This window comes from Ambystoma mexicanum, chromosome 3p (genome assembly GCF_040938575.1).
Source record: "Ambystoma mexicanum isolate Mex_15411 chromosome 3p, UKY_AmexF1_1, whole genome shotgun sequence".
Lineage (NCBI taxonomy): Eukaryota > Metazoa > Chordata > Amphibia > Caudata > Ambystomatidae > Ambystoma > Ambystoma mexicanum.
Window position 1 is genome coordinate 277163627 of NC_090925.1, and position 18083 is coordinate 277181709.

The window sequence follows — 18083 nt, forward strand, 5'->3', positions numbered from 1 at the left end:
GGGCAATTGCATTGCACTTTTGTAAGCTTAGTGGGTACCTACAACTATTTTACGTTTAAGCATAAATCCTGCAAAATGTACATATGCATCCAACATAATGTCATTTTTATTTCTGCAGTTTTTGAAAATCAATGCGTCAATATCCTGGGGGGGTCTGATTAAGGAGTTCAAAAAGACTTCATTCTATTTGTAAACTCTGTAAATACAGGCGATACTGTAGCCCAACAATATTCATTTTACTGACCTTGCAAGCTCTTACGTTTCTGAGTCTGCAGCCTGCAGACTATGGGCCCGATTCATGGAATTATTTGCAGGGAAAATCTGGGACTTGCACGCCAAATTGCGCGCAAGTCCTGGTTAGGAGATTCATGAAATCGAATGTGCAGGACTTCTCTTGGACTTGTGTGAATTTTGCGTAGGTTCAGCACGTCTCTGCAAGCCGTCGAGCTCCTTGTGCGAGACACCATGCAGAGCATGGGCATGGCTTGCACAAGGCCTGGGAAGTGGGCGGAAAACCAAAAATGGCAGGCAGTCGCATGCCCACAATTGCGCAGCATGAGACATAGTCATAGATTTGATTGCGCAACCTCTCGGCTGGGAAATGGCCACACAAGTCCTTCATACTTTCCGCCACCCGAAGGCAGGCGTAAGTACACTTGCGCATAGGAATCGCAGTGCAGAGGTGAATTTGCATGTCAGATTTCGGGGGTCGTGTACACAACCAGGGTTACAATCCAATAGAGGGGTGCGCGCATGCAGTGTAGCGGGGTGCAGGAACGGTTTAATGGGGTTCGCACGCAGATTTTTTGAGATTTTAACTGAGTTACGATTTTTCATAGGCATGTTGTCTTGTCGGAAACTGTTACGGGGACACTGCACAGGGACCCGGAGATGCAGGCCTGTTTGCGGGGTCCCCACGCACTGTTTGAAGGATGCGAGTATTTGTACCAAGGGGAGCCCGCAAATGTAGCTGTTCTGGCTCTTTAGTCTTTGCATGGGGGCGTGTCTGAGGCGTTCCAGCTGCGTCTTTCCAATACGGTTAGTTTGCGCAGTAAATTCCATGAATACACGGTGCGTGCATTTTTTATTCTGCGCGCAGATTCACGCAGGGTTCCTCAAGGCGCGCAGTCCTTGCAGGATTTCTGCATACATTTCCATGTGTCATGTCCTATGGCTAGATATCTGCTCTGCAACCGCTACCTTAACCTACTGAGATACTTTGCCGGCTTCTGAAAGGTGTAGCCACACACGTTAGGGAATCAGCACCTACAAACAGCATTCTTGCTGTACCAGTTTATGGCTCAGTAAATAGCTTTGAAAAAATCACCAGAGTTAAAAACAGTGGTCTGCGGGGGAGGGGGGGGGGGGTCCAGAGATGCACACACGTTTTTGCGGATTTTTAAAGTCAATTATGTAAAGATAGATGATGTTACAAAGGTGCAAGCAATAGAGGGGCGTGTTGCAGACAGCTGCTGGTCTTAGTTCTTATGTTACATTATAACTGCAGACCTCTGATAACATCCTTAATAAACTGAGTGAAAGCTCCTCATGACACTGAAAACAAGTACCAGATACATGGAGCTTTTAGGGGGTGGAGGGTGTGTGTGTGTGTGTGTGTGTGTGTGTGTGTATTTATTTACATGTGTGTTAGTTTGGGTGCCTCTGGGTGCGTATATGTGCGTGGGTTATGAGAATGTGTGTGCCTGGCAGAGAGAGAGATTGTGATATGTGTGCCTTCATGTGAGAGAAGGGCAAGTGCGTAAATGAGGATAGGTGGGTGGGCGCGGGAGTGCGTGGGTGGTACATGAGTGGGCGTATTTGCACATACATGTGCTGTGTATCTCTGAGTATGTGAGTCGGGGTGAACGTGTGTTTGTCCTGCGTGAGCCGTGAACGTGTGAAAGTGTCTGCATGTGTGTGTCTGTGCGCGCATTGTGTGTCTGCGCGTGTGTGAGCCCCTCTGTGCGTGTGTCCTCTAACTCTAACCCCCCCCTTTGCATGCATGCTCGTTGCTGCTGCTGCTGTCAGCTACTGGCCATTGTGCGGTGTGAGGCCGGCGTGGGGGTGGGCCGTGACCCCCTGCCGGGGCTGCCCCTCAGCCCAAGGACCGTTAGAAGTTGCTATGAGGAATTCAATTGTCATGCAGAGAAGCTGTCCTTGCCCAGCATCTGCTCGAGGCTGAGGGGCCAGGCGGGCACCCCCTCTCCACCTGCAGTCCTCGGGTCCACTCAGGGCTGGTGTTAAGGGGTGTAGCGCGGGGGGAGGGGGTCAGGCAAAGATCGGCGGGACAGAGAGACGCTCAAGGAGACCACGAGTCCGCGAACCAAACTGTAAGACCCTTTTCCTCCAAACGGTAAGAATGGCGTCACGTCGACACAGCTCAGTGGAGGAGACTGTGTGCTTAGATGCTCAAGTACGTACTATATATTATATATAAATAAATACACGGCAGTGCTTTAAACGCGGCGACGATATTAGCGTGCAAACATATGCTTACATGCATAATAAGACTCACCCGAATGTGTGTTCCTAGCTTGCAAAGCGCATGTCAACGCTATTTGTGTGTATATGTCCGAAATGTTTTATACAGCGCAAAATCACCACCATTGTGTACTGATATACGGGCGCGTGTGTTGTGTGTTTGTATGACGTGCCCGTGTTCTTAAATTGAATGAAATAATCGCGATTAGTCTGCGTGTAGATATCTGCTATGTGTTTGCGTGTGGAGATATATATAAGTGATGTAAATGCGTGACATACGTGACTGAAATATGTAATCGTTCTCTCGGGCGTTATTATAATGTATGAAACGCCCTGGTGCTGGTTCATCCTCGACTCTCTTGGGGGTCTCTGTCGTTTATCGGGGTGCCTATATCGCGAACACCATAGCGGGGTGCAGCGCCGGTGCTGTTGTTCGTGGTCCCGGGGCCCCCGAGGGCCCCTTTCCTGCTATGTGGGAGTGGGTGGGTGGGCCTGGGCTGAGGGCAGGATTGGCGCCCTTTCTGGGGAGCCTTGTAGCAGGTGGGGTTCGCAGCTCTCGGGCACAGAGGGGAGGGGAATATCGTTGGAAACGGCCAGAGCCGGGGTCCTCCTGCTGCTGCAGGCCCGCCGCGTTTTTACGCCGTCCTCTGAGTTTCCGTGCCCTTGCGTTTAAGTGCGGGAAAGGTGTTTAAATCGGGAGGGAACGGGCAAAGCCGTGCAGGGGGGTTAAAGACCGCCGAGTCCTTGAGCCGGGGCCGGCTTTGTTCTCGCAAACAGTGGGTGGCAAGTTTAAAAAGAGGCCGAAGAAAGGGGCAGAGGGGCCTTTTGCAAACCGTGGCTTGGGCTTTTCATCCGGACGCGGCTTCCCTTCCCTTTTTATTAGGCAAATCCCGCATTGTAAAGACAACACGGGTCTTTCCTCGCGACGCGGGGGCAGGGGCTTGCATGCAGGCTTCCGCCTACACCCGATTGCTTTGGGTACACCCCGAATTCCTCGCATGTTTCGTTTTGGAAAACATGCATTTAAATGTTTAGCAGAACATATAAGCGACCGCAATAAATTGGTCACAGCGTTCTATATTGCAGTACTATAGAAGCATGGGCCGCCTGGCCAAGAAGGAAAGGGGGAGAACGAATGGGCCCCTCCCAACCCTCTTTCGTTCAGCCCAGCCCCCCAATATAGAAGTAAAGGCAGGCGGGGGACAGAAAAATCAAAACATAAATTCCATCGGCTCATCAAATCCCTCTCTAAATTCCAACCAGACGTAGAAAAAATAAACAACCCCGGAGCGGCCAGACACGGCGTTTCTTATCAACGTGTACGTTCCCGCCCACGGGCAAGTATTCCAATGCCCGGGGGTTTATAAACTGCAACAAAGATGTTCTGTGCGTGGCCATGTGTGTATGAAATTGACGACCATTGCGGAAAAAAATAAAATGTATATATATATATATATATATATATATATATATATATATATATATATATATATATATATATATATATATATATATATATATGAGATGAGCAGTTGCACCTATTTAGATATGTATACAAACATACACTGACACACATAGGTGCATAACTGATTGTCTATGCATATGTGTATAGGCATGTATTACTGTATTACTCCCATATGGACAGATACACCTGCGCATGGCTAAGGGCACTATACACAGCCACGCATTCCACAAAGGACTGTGTTCAGTCGTTTTAGAAGAAAGTCTGTTGATGTTGACATTACCGGTGTCATTTCATCCTAAGAAAGGGGTCGTGTAGGCGAGGCCAGGAGCCTCGCCATTTCTGGGTTTAAACCCGCTTGTTAGCAGAATGGGCCTGTGTGGTCTGGGAAGAGAGGATAGAAAACATTGGGGGACTTGGGTAGAGTGGTGGTGGGGGGCACGAGAGGGGGGAGAGGGCGAAATCAGGAGATTTAGAGGTGGGGTGAGGAACAGAAGATGGCTTTAGAGGAGGCGGGGGGGGGGCACGGAAACAGAGAGAGGCCGAAGGTGGAGAGAGGGGGGGGGGGGCACGAGACAGGTCTGTCAGGCGAATGGCGGAGGGGAGGCAGAGCGGAGATCGGCTGCCCAAGAGCACTGCAGGGCTCCGGAGAGTGGAGGGAGCCTGAAAACGAAGGAAGCCAGAGTTTCTAGAAGGCAGATGTAGGCTGAGCAGGGAGGGGTCTGGAGATTAACTTGAGGGAGACAATGAGAGTAACGTCGCAGGAGGGAGACGGGAGGATGGATGTGGGGAGACTGCGGGTCACCAGAGAGAGCCAGGCGTGAAGCGGGGCGCGGGAAGGTGAAAGCTGGGTCTCCAGAGCAGCAGCCGTGATGGGCATCACCCTGGACAGCACCCAGACGCTGCAGCCGAGGGGGTTCCACCGCACAACGAGTGCGGACAGACCTATTACTCACCCCTAACCCATCCTCCACCACCGGGGCTACCAATGTGTCTGCTTAGATTGGCGCCAAGCCCAGCGTAGGGGTGACCCCTGAAACAGAGGCCTGGGACACATGTGTACTCGGGCTGGGGGGGGCAGAGTCAGCGAGGCCTACGTGTGGAATCTAGTGGGGCGCCCACTCCCCACCACATAGACCCCCTCCGCTACACATGAACACACCTGTATGGGAAGGCGAGCCAAAATAACCTCCTACCCCTTTGCAGGTAAAATAAACATCATGTTAGGCCTCCCTGCAGGGTGCGACGGGTACAGGGTGGCACGGCTACCCTCAATGGGACTTGCTGACTCCAGTATCCAGTCCTAATGTCGCATGGAAAGAACATCGTTGGGGAGGCGATATTGTGTACTCCCTCTTTCCATCACTGTCGCCACACATTCTAGACTCAGGGTTGTTTATATAACTATACCAGCCCCGCAATGCGTTGGCTCCCCCCCCCCCCTTCATATGCTATTTTAAAGAACATGGCAGCTTCTGCACCAGCCTTCACTTTTATTTTATTTTGGGGGCCTGGATGGCTGGACCTGTTTTGACGTGTGAACCATTCGGAATTTGTGGAAATACGGTGCAGGTGTGCTAATCACTCGTAATTTGCCCAGGCTGAGTTTTACCCTGGAATATTTTTTTGGTGACCTGTAGTTTCTTTTCTAGTTCACTCCAGGGCGCCAAGAAACCACGCAGGTGGCAACAGTGCGCGGTCTAAGAACCTTTAACATAGCATAACATAACTTCATTGCAGTGCGCATAAATGGCGCGCAGCCTGCAGAGAGAAATGTCAGCGCGGACTGCAGGGTTGCCCCAAGTTATGGGTTCACTTTGCTGGAATAGAAACTAAACTCTGAACTAAGCGCTACATTCACAAACTCAAGCATGACAATACTAGAAACACAGGAAAAACCAGAAAGATCCTTGCTCAGCACGATAAGCGGACCCAAGTAGGCCCGTGTTCACAGAAATACACTTGCATACAACATGTATAGTCACACTTACCTGCACTCTAAGGCAAAGTTTCAAACTCCACCCACCCTGTCCTGGCAGGAGTTGCAGCTGAGATTCAGGACCTTGTGCGAACCAGGGTGTGTCTGGTCTAGGGTGACCAGACGTCCGGGTTTTCCCAGGACAGTCCGGGGAAATCACGCTCCGTCCCGGGGTCCCGGGAGTTTTTTGATTTTAGAAACACTGTCCGGGGTTTTCAGGGATGGGTGGCTACTGTCATTAAAAATGTTTTTTTTTTTGTTCACGACACCTTCAGAATTTTGTTTTTTGGAGGGTTGGCGCGAACCCCCAACCCTTGAGGTACAAGTCACAGCACTTACTGACTGCGCCACAGACACTGGCTTGGAAAGAAGTGTACAGCACGCCATTTTATATCAATTAGAGCAAACGCTTGTTTTGGATAAACATGCCGAGATTCACAGACAAAACTGCACAAATTACATCATATACAGTTTATAGAAAGGAGAAGTGCTGGAAATATTGAGTAGTGGTTGTGGGGGCGTTTTGAGGCAGGGGCGGTAATTAGTGGTCCGCGATAGGGTAGTCCCTCTTTTATGTTGTTGGTCGTCCCAGTTTTTCATTTTGGAAATCTGGTCACCCTAGTCTGGTCACACTATTTATCTAAAAGAGCTAGGTTACAGTCTCTGAGAAGTCGACTCAGCCATGGAATCGTGTGTGTTCAATTATACCGACAGCAATGAAGTATGGATGGATGGAAGGGGGGTGGAGAGACGGATGGGCAAGTAGGCAGAAGGACAGATAGGTGGGTTCATGCACGTAGTGTGCGGCCTACAGCAGACTGGGGTTTGGGAATATTAGGTGTTAGATGTCTGCCTCCTAAAACATCGTGTGTGCACTCTCCGCATACAAACACTAGCCAGCAGTGGTCACTGGGCCGGATTTCCCCAGAAAATGGCGTCCCTGATCTCAGATCTGAGAAAAACATGTACACCCTGCAAGGTTTTTAATGTTGTAGCTTGGTGTTGGCGCTCAAGCCGGCTCTACGTGAACATTTCGAATGAAAAAATACCGAGGCTGAAAACGCTGAGTTTTTTAAAAATTTGAATTATTCGACATTTGTGCACTCTTTTAAATAAAAAAATGCGGGGCCAGCATTTCCCCTGTCTTAATCTATTCCAGTACCTCTCTCCCTGGCTGTTTATTTGCAAAAAAAGGTACAAAAAGGTCGCAAAATCTGACTAACAGAACTCGGCTTTTTCAGCCTCGTTATTCTGGTATTCGACATTTTCGGCCATTTCACCGAAGCCCGGAATCGAACACACGTCCTCGGGAAGTCGAGAGACAAACTCATGAGAGCGCTTGTATGGCTGCTCAAAATACATGTGAATAGGGTTGCAGACAATGTGTGAGCGAGCTTTGTAGGTTTAGAAGGCAATCAAGCACCTTTCATACTTCGCTGGCAACATTATAGGAAACCCTCCTCCTCTCAGGTGTTAATGGACCTTCTGAAACATACATGTTTTATTGGGAGGGGGCTTAGAAAAACGCCTGCGTGCGTCTACCCCCTTCCCTTGGCCCCCACCCGGCACCCCACTGCCTATGGTGGGACCCCACGGGTAATAAAGTCCATCTCCAGCACAGACACTACCTTCCCCTTCGCCTTGAGAAGGGCCCTCGCCACCTGGACTGCTGACTCACAACTAAGGCACCCCAGAAATCGGTGTTTGGGGCAGTGTCTCTTCAGATCCTGTGTCCACCGCACTGCGCAACCCCTGTGCAGCTTTTATAAGCTGGCGTGGAACTAAGCACTCGACATATAATAAGCACACATTCACCCGCGTATACATGGATGTACGTGTATATGCATATAGCTTCCCATACATGCATGCAAACGTTCATACGAGAGGAACACACATACGGGTTAGAAGTGTAGGGTGGTCACGCCATACCACCTCCGTCTCGTGGCAACTTCATCCTTATAGGAGCCGAACCCACGGCCTCACGCTGTGTGTCCTCTATAACATGTATGTAAAGAGGCGCGGTGACTTGAAAATGAACACCCGCACCCCCTGCGAATAGCAGCAGAACATGCCTGACGCTTGCAGACCCGCACAGCAGAGGGAGGGGGCGCGGGTTCCCATACATGCATGCAAACGTTCATACGAGAGGAACACACATACGGGTTAGAAGTGTAGGGTGGTCACGCCATACCACCTCCGTCTCGTGGCAACTTCATCCTTATAGGAGCCGAACCCACGGCCTCACGCTGTGTGTCCTCTATAACATGTATGTAAAGAGGCGCGGTGACTTGAAAATGAACACCCGCACCCCCTGCGAATAGCAGCAGAACATGCCTGACACTTGCAGACCCGCACAGCAGAGGGAGGGGGCGCGAGAGTGCTGGCTCAGGGTGGCGTCGCCGCCGGCCTGACACGTGCCCTGGGTTTAATGTGCGAGAACATACATCTATTTAGAAACATCGAGACAAATGGGTCCTGCGCGTGGCGGGACTGCGCATAGAAGACCGCGTGCCTATTATTGTGACCGGCAATCTCAGTGGAGGGTCCGAGGCAAGGGCATTTCATCCAGATCACCCAGGCACTGCTGCAGCCTTGCGCACGTACGCCTTTCATCCGGATTCGAGAATTCGAGATACCCCACTTAGAGAAGGTGCTGCGAGTATATTACTATACATACATGCATACATATATCACGAAGAAAGTTATGGCTGGTTTAAAGGGTTGAGGTGAGGCTGTGGAATGTGGGACTTGGCTCAAATGGACTTTCCTACACACAAACACGCACACATGTGTGTGTATTAGCGATGTTAATCATGACTACGTGTAGGCGGAGCCTTGCAGGAACAAAACAGCAACCTCCATCGGAAGACGAATAAACGCTTTGGCTTAAAGCGCTTTATACAAATGCAATAAATACAAACATTCATTTTTCAGAGTGTGTGCTCAGCCCAATGCCGCGCCCCCCGCCCCTTCCCCCATAGAGGCCCTTACCCCTTTGTCCCCATCAACAATGCGCATGTTGAGGTGCGGGGTATGTCACACTCTTGATTAACCCCTAACTCTCCGTTCCTTTTTGCTCCCATGATGTTTCCCCATAAGGCGGCTGACTGCCCTCGGAGGCTGGTGGTGTCCGAGAGATGTCTGTGGAGAGGGAGGAGGGGGGTGTGGGTGGGGTGACACCTTTTAAAGAGGAAAGGCTGCTGGAGGCACAACAATGACGGTCAGAAGTGATGACGGGTGTCACCCCCACAGGAGTGGCGAGAAATCTACACATTGAAGCGCCCAAGAGACCGAGGCAGTGGGGACGCGAAATACCCTCACCCCCACCCATTGAAAGGATCCCCCTCGCACTAGGTTACATGTTTCGGGAGATCCACACCCTCCTGCAATAGCCAGCTGACCCTAAATCCAGGCTTTGCCGGTTCAGCTGCGTTCGGACTATTCTGTTTCCAAGAAGGATCGTGTTTAAGGTTTACCGCCCCGCCCCTCACGCTCCCCCCTCCCAGAGCCAGCCGGGCAGGACAGGGGGGTGGACTGTGTGCTGTAATCGACTCTAGCGAGCCCCCTGCCCCCCCCTTACACACTCACGCGGAGTTTCAAGGGCATTATATGCCGAGGATTGGCCCAGCGGAGGGGAACGGGTGCTGCTCGTGACGTCACCGGCAGCCCAGTAATCCTCGCCTTGCTGAGCCCAGGCAGCAGATGTGCCCAGAGCCTGGATGGAGGCAGCAGGAGAGGCGCTAATCCGATCCCAGCCTGGATCAAGGAGACCCTCCCAGCAGCGGAGTGGGTCTGTGCGGGGAGCCCGGGCCCGGCCAGATCCGCAGGAGGGGATAAAGCTGGACGCGTGCTGCCCATCCCAGGGACACTGCTCCAGCACGGCAGAGGAGAGGTGCGGGGCCGCCGTGGAGTGCCGCCTGCCGGGGCTTGCCAGGAGCTGAGGAGAGATCCTGGAACTGCTAGGGTCGGAGCCCGGGAGGAGCCGGTGCCTGCTCCTCACTTTCCTTGGGCGGCGGCAGGGCTGCACGGGAGTGGGCGCAGGCGATGGTGGTGATGCAGATGGGAGGTACATGGGGTACAGAGGAGAGGCGGAGAACAGCCGCGGAGAGGCCGTAGGGCCGCTGGGGAGAGGCGCGGAGCGGGGGAGGGAATCGCTCGAGAGGTGCCAGGGCTTCAGCAAACAGGTGCAACGCAGTGCAGAACGGGGAATGATGAGGGATGCCGGCGCCACGGTGGGTGTGCGGCTTCCGAGGCGGGGGCTGTGGACCTGTGGATGCCCGGCCGGCTGACCACTAGCAGGAGCTCGGCGAATCCGTCGGGGCTGCAGAAGGGGCCCCAAGCAGCTGCTGCTCCCCACTCACGCCACCAGGGCTGCAGAGGACGCAGGGCGACCGTACCACGCTAGCAGCCAGGCTCCCCCTTTGTCTCGGCTAGTGGCTGGTGCGCCTGGCCCCGGTCCGAGCTGCATGCAGCGGGCCTGGACTATGATTTAGAAGGGACCATGTACTGGGGGGCGGGGGGCTCTATTCTGGGGCTGACAAGCACACGAGACCACGAGGAGGGCCGAAGTCCTGAAGGCGAGTGCACACAGGGCACTGAAAGCAGGTCTTTTTTGAGGGAGGCTGCCATGTTAGAAATCCTTGAAAATAATAATACTGTCTGATCAAATGAAAGAAACATAATTTATTTTAGCAAATATCATATATATCCCTATTATCCCTATCCAGCTAAGAAGGTATTTTTAACTTTTTTTTGAAAACTCATCGAATTTACAAAGGCTTTTGAAGCGTATGGGTATTTTTCGAGAAACGTGCGCAGTTTTTGTTTTCAGGGCTTAAGTGCAGGTGGGACCGGTTGCAGGCCACTTCCGGCGTTCAGGAAGGAGGAACCGGGCGGCGCTGTCCAGGGTCCTGAACTTGATGTAACATGGCGGGAAAGGTTTGCGCTGGTTGTCGCTGGGGGAGGGGGGGGGGTGGTTGGGCTTGTTCCTTCAGCTGCTGATGCAGGGTTAGTCGCACAGGTTGAGGGCAGGGTCCAGTTTTTGGGGTATTTTGAGCCAGTGGTTGAGGCTGGGGCAGATGCTGTGGAGTTTCGCGAGTGCATATTGGGAGATCTGCTAATGCGGTGTATGTGGGCACACCGAGCTGAGTGTTTATTGAGTAAGAGGGGAGGGCGAGGGATGTTACTAAGGTTTTCCCAGAATAGGTGAGGCTTGACGGATGACTATGTTTAAACTAGATTGGTTAGGGCCTGGGATGTGGTTGTGTGAAGCTTGGGTGGTGGGAAGATCTGGCGCAGGGGTGGGTTAGGGCAATAGGCAAGCGCGGTTGTGGTATGTAAAGGCGCGATCAATGGGTTCTGGGGGAGCACGGTAGATTACTTGTGTAAGGGTTTATGAGAGAATATTGTGGTGGCCGGCCTTGGTGGGAACAGAATCATGGGCATGTATACTTGGATGGGACCCCTGGAGTCATGCCACGAACCCCCTGCTATGGAGAAAAAGCAACAATGTCGAAACCACTGCTAAACTGCACAGGACACATATGTTGCATACTGGCAGCCTCTGGCCCCATGTGTATTCCTGTCCAACCCACTGCTCTGGTGAAGGGGCACTGGTATTTAAATGCAATAAGTCTCTATGAATCATTGTGCCCACCCCCTATTGTGACAAACAATCCATTGCTTTACTGTGTTCTCATTGGTTTATCAGGGTTATCGTGGACATCTTGTACTAATGAGGTTTTCAGATATGAAAAAAGGACAAATGACACTGAAGAGGCTTTGTGTGATGCCAGGGTGAGGGAGTAGATGCCACTTTTTGAACATGGATCATTCATGGTGGCAGACGCAGTGCTGGATGGATGGCTGTCATTGCATTTGTTTCGCCTGCAATGAAAATTAGAAAAGAGAAATCTGTTGGATGAAAGTAGGCAAGTGGTGTTGAGTGGCTTAGGTTTGGAAAACAAGAATTTCCAGTATTGTTAGCGTATTGTGCTGCTAGGGCTTTAAGTCAGCAGTTTACATAGGGAATTTGTGTTAGAGCAGAGTTAGCTGCAGAGTGAAGTACATATGGTGGAAGGCTAATTTGGACACAAACATATATTGTTTTGCATCTAGATTGTTGGGCAGTAATACTGGTTGTAGAGAGAAAAAGATCTGATGTGTTGGGTACAAGATTGATTTGGTCACTGGAAGATGGGATTTTGGTTACAGAATGATGAGTAGTCATGTCAGCTGTACAGTATAGTAGACATGGTTGCCTAGTGGAAAACTCTTGAACACCAGAAGAATGGGGGTGGGGTAGAGAAGGTTGGACATTAATCTTGGTTGCAGAATTTAGTAGAAAGGGAGCTTTAGGTGAAAGATTAATATGGACAATGGAAGATTGTTTTTTGGGTAGGGAATGTTGGGTAGTCATATTGGTTGTAGAATGACATAGAGATGGTGCTTTAGGCCGACGGTTCATATGGACACTGTATGAATAGGTTTGCTTTAAGAATGTTGGTTGGATAACAAAAATGTGTTAGGTGTGGTGGGTGGATGACTGGCTTGAGCCCTATTGGATCATGGTTCACGTTTGATGAGGGGAATAGATTTGGGGTGCCGGGTACAAGGCTAGTTTGGGAAATGGATGACTATGGATTTGAGTAAAAATGGTGGTTGTGAGTCAAGTCAGCTTTGGGTGGTAGGCTCGAAGGGTCAATGTTGGATCCTGTTTTGGTTAGAGATTGTTGTGCAGACTTGCCAACCCGGTAAGCTAGATTCATGGGTTAATGTCCTCCCTGCAAGGATGTGTGTGTGTGAGAGAGATCTGAAGGTCAGCAGTTTGAACCCTGGTAGATAAATACACCCTCTCATCCTTCAGCTATTTCTAGAATGAGCAGCATTAATTACTGTAACAATAACACCCACTACCATGGCCAAGAAGCAACCCCTGCCGAACAATGTGTTAATTTGTACGCATTAATATGATTATAAGTAGGCGAGGAGCAAAATTGTGCGCCATTGGTGAAAAGCTGGTTTTGGTAAGGTTGGAGAAGGAAATTAGGGTAGCCATTTTAGGTGAGTAACATAGATTAAATGTGCTGGTTGGAAGTTTGCAATTGGCAGTACTGCCTCAGTGGTTTGGAAAAAGCAGCTTGGGAAGCCATGTTGTGTCAGTATGCATGTGATTTTGGTGTGCTGGGCAAAAGAACAATCAAAAGACTGACGTGTGCAGTGATATGTAGATGCTTCGCATAGATACTGCAGGAAAGTCATGTCGGATACTAAGTGATCTAAGTTTGGTGTACTAGGTGGAAGGCATGTTTGGCCAGTGCATCACAGTTGGTCTGGAGAGGTCCGGGTGCGAAGACTGTCCACTGTATCACCACTGTTTTTTTTACCACACTATATGTTTGTAAGTGTCCTCTTGCTCGCTTGATTGTGCTCGGCTGGTGCTATATCGTCTGCTGCTGCCTTCGCCGCCCGTTCACTACCGCTTTCATCAGGGCAAAGAGCCCCTCTCTGCGTGTTCACAGCGGACCTTGATTTAATATCCATACAATTAAGGCACGCGGTGAATGCCAAGAGAGGAACCTCACAGCTTCATTTGAATGGAACCAGGGAGGACAGAATGTGCTTAATGATGCCCAACAACAGCCGCCGAGCAGGTCTATAGAGCACCCCGCACCTCTTTTATTCGCACCAGCAAAACAGACACTGGCCCGGCGTCTTCCCGGGCAGCTGGCTCTTTAAATTAAAGTGGGTGCGGGGGAGGGGGAACTGGGCCTCCTCAATCATGATTGCACTCAGGTTCAGTGTCTAAGGGAAACATGGGGGGGGGGTGTCAGTGTTGTATGGATGTGTCCCTCTTTGTGAAGAGTAATCATTAAGGGTAACCAGTGTTGATTTGTGCATTTGTGCATGGGGGTGGGGTGTAGGGTGGCCGAATAGAAACTCATAATGTATGGGGATAAATAGACGAAAGCATAAAGAAGACTGTCTTGACCAAATGCCTGGGGATCACGGGGGCCCAGGCTTCACCTTGAAAGGGCGAAAGAGACTTATCTCTTTAAAGCAGTTGTTGGCACTTCAGTGGGGGTGGTCCTTCCATCACTGAACATTCCAAGGAGACCATTCACAGAAGCCAATGACCAGGGGGATGACACAGCCATTTTCAACAACATGCTTCAAAATGGCGTCTGCCTGTTTCCTGGTTATTTTGTTTCTCATAAACCAAATGCTGTGTATGGATTTCAGATATTGTGTGTCCGATTCCACTTCTTTTGTTTCAGTTTGAGTTGCGGACAGTGACAGCCAGTGAAAAGGCACTGATGAGTAACTATGTATGTATTTGCTGTTTTAGAACTCGCCTCTTCCATGCAACACATTTCAGAGCACCCAGCGGAGGCGCAGGAGTTTCTGTCATTAACTCAGCAAGAGGACTGGGCTCAAGGATTTCTCTGGCAGAGGGTGGAGCGGTATGACAAGTGTGATGCGATATTTCAAACAGCAAAAGTAAGTGCGGACTGGTGGAAGCCCTTGGTTCAAAAGTGGAGGTGGATAGCATGGGGGTTGAGCGTATATCGGTTGATGAGAAAAAGGGAACCTTGCAAAAGCAGCTAAGGGTGATTGGCTGCTGAAAGATCACTGGAAGAGAGGTGGTTCCAAACCTGAGGTGGTCTTGTGTTTCAGGTCTGGGGGAAGGGCATTCCAAAGTTTGGAGTGTATTACAGCCAGTCTCTTGCCCTCATCTTTTTGAGCCTGAGTGGTGGGGTTGTGGGGTATCCTGGGGCAGCTGACGAGGTAGATTTTATTCTGTAAACATGTTTTAATGTATTTGTGGAAGATGACTCATGCTGCTTTCCGGATAATTATTGGAGATTTGAAAGACGTGTGTGGATGCATCTGGAGCCGATGTAAGGTGTGGAGCGCATCCACCATGTGGTCACATTTGAGCCGAGCTGCCCTGTTTTGGATCCCCTGTGATTTTGTTATCCAGAACCTCCATCTTCTCAAGTGTCCGGCTCACGACCTCAACAAGACAGGCACAAACTTTTATAAATTGGTGGTTTATAAAATAAGAAGACTTTTTCCACTTGGCGATAATAGCTGCGTGTAAAGTGTAACCTGCAAAGCATTATGGTTACATTTGCTCTATACACGCCTAATTATTATATATATGAAACACTTGCAATGGCCGGTCACCCATTGAAAATGGCAGGCAGGGGCATAGCATGGGTTTGACTCCTACTGGTGGAGGATGTTCATTTGAAGAGTATTTATAAACAGGAAATGGCAGTGCTTCAAACTTTTGCAACAGAATGCAGGCTCCAACAAGCTGTACCTCAATATATTGATTAGCTCCCACCCCGGATTCCTGATTTTCTGAATATAGATATATATATATATATATTATATATAAAACAGTTGTGTGATGCCAAACTCATGCATACAGAAATCTAGGGCAGAATCGATACTGTATCCGGATGAAGGTCTCTGTGGACCAACGTAGCGGCTCTGCGCATCTCTGCAGTCCATCCATTCGCACAGATCCTCGCACTGCATACACCCATTAAAAAGAAACCGAGATATTATGGAGGACATAATCAGAAAATGTCTCACTGCTGTATGGAGCTATGCAAATGGCTGGACTGTGGAGATGGGCAGATCCTCTACAGAGACCGCCATGCGGATAAAGTACCAATTCTGCCGTAGATTTATATTATATATATATATATAGATATATATATATCTATATATATATATATATATATATGCTTTGGGTGGGGGGGTTGGTGAAATGGGAGAAGAAAGGGGTAGTACCACCGCATTAATTGCCATTGCATTCTCCGCTGCTATTACTGAAGATGGTCGCGCTTCGCTAGAGAAAGATAAGAGCAAAGGGTTGCGTAGGATAATGACAAAACACAACCCAGATGATCAAACACTGGTTTATATTAAAAAAAAAATAATCTTGTTTAGATAAAATGGGAGGAATGATAGCCACTTTTCTTCTCTGATTCAATAACATTATTTTTGATTATAAGAGCTATTCGGCTGCCTTAAAACTCGAGCTCTCCTCCGGCTAATGTCACCCATGTATATGATGCACAATTATTTTTCTCCCGCTTGCTGTCCTTTCCAAAGCGTAAGTGAGCACCTCAATATCATAAAAGCAAAATCAGTGTATTAAACATTTCTGATCAATTTTGCATCGGGGAGGCCGTAAAATCAAAAGAAAGCACATGGCTCTACCAGAGATAGAAAGACAAAATGGCGTCGGCCACCAGCACAGAATTCAATGTATGTCACCGTAGGTTTCTGTGACCGAGCAGCGCCCTTACAGAAGGGCCGGCTTAGCAAATGCAAGCCAGCTTTCTCCCTAATGAAGTGTGTTTGCATCGTGGAGGGCCATGCCCACCACCATATTAATATAAATCGCGTGCTTCTGAGAGTGTGTGTGTGTGCTGGTGGCCGGTGTGTGTTTTGTGCCTGGTTGTCCTACTCTGTGTGTATGGCTATACATATGATACATTCCAAATATCTGAGCAATGAAAAACATGCATTCTGGTATTATAATATATATTTACAGCTGAGAGGAGGCCGGCGAATTTACCCCCTTGCCGCAGACATAGGGGCAGCCTGCTGTTCGCTAATTTGATTCCCTGGTCTGGCCATCTCAGACCTTCAGCCTCCCGAAGGAGATCAAATGAGTACACGCTACTACCAATACTTTTGGTGGCAATAGAGCCTATTCTTGTAGCACTTAGAAGTAGGGAAAACCATGCACGAAGTGTTATATAAAATGTGATATTATTATTACTATGCTATGGAAGAGTTAGCAGTATATGATAAATGAGGACGTTCAAGGCTGCATGCTTTGCAAATATTGACAGAACACAGGAATTGAAATTAAAAAGCCAGACACAAAATGACCCATTGTGTATTATTTACATTAGATCACGATTTGTATGTTTTGTTCACTGCCCCCTGATCATTTCAAAATCTGTAATTCACAAGAATTACCTCACACCCGGACATTGCATGTTTTGAAAACACGTGGACGTGTGCAATGAAACACACAGATCTTGGGGAAATATTATTTTAAAGAAAATAAAAACAGGTTCTTTCCAAAATGTAGTTTAATTCTTGAATGTTAAAAGACAGGCTAGTGAAAATTGAATAAACAATTCAAATCTGAAATGACAGCATTGTTATCTTTTTTACTATAAGTGTTTGGAACACTAAACATTTTAAAATCAAATTGTTTAAATAATTGTGAATAAACTGTTATGGAATTGATTTTAAGCACATGATGGCTCCCCAGCCTTGCTCGCCTTTATGCTATCGGAACATCTTTTACAAATCACTTGTTTACCCTGTAATGCATTTAGTCACTAGCCAGTGTGACTAGTCACGGTACCTACACCCACCCCTCCTATACTCTTCTGACTTCTTTAAGTCTCCTACATTTTTAAATTGGAGACTTTAGGGCCAATGCACAAAATATGTTAGCAGCTTCAAATGCATTTACGGCCATGAATGTGCGCAAAATGCGGCTGGGAAAAATGCCATCTCAATCCCTGAAATGTACAAGGGCCAAAAAAAAAAATACTATGACAAAATTGGTGGGAGGAGGTGCACCACCGGACACACCCATTTACATTGTGCGCTGGCACTATGGGTGTGCGTGAAAGGGGGGAGTTACCCCCGTTCCAACCCGGAATAAGGCAACTCTGGAAAATGGCAAATACCTCGGGGCAAGTGTGTTTTTTTTTAAACATTTGTCTTTGAGAGTGATTTAGTTTCTTCCAAGTTTGACACCTCCTTCAGGGGAAATGCTTGTTTTTCCTTGTGTGCTCTTTTGTTGACTTTTGGTATTAAGGAAGGACTTTCACAGTGATTTTTCAAAATTCTTTTAAAATCACTTCTATTTTCTGCTGCAATTTGTGTGGCGCACCCATTACTTGTGATGAGGGCATGTGTGATGAGTCGAGAATCACTATCTGACTGCAGTTTGGGCATGCCCAGACCCAGAACTTGTCTGTGTTACATTTTACCACCACATTTCATGTGAATTGGGACTCTTTAATTTTCGGGATTTTTCATTCAAATTTTTGAACAGTGTATCTTTTTTAATAATTATTTATTTAGGGCCCAATTCATAGAATATTTGCC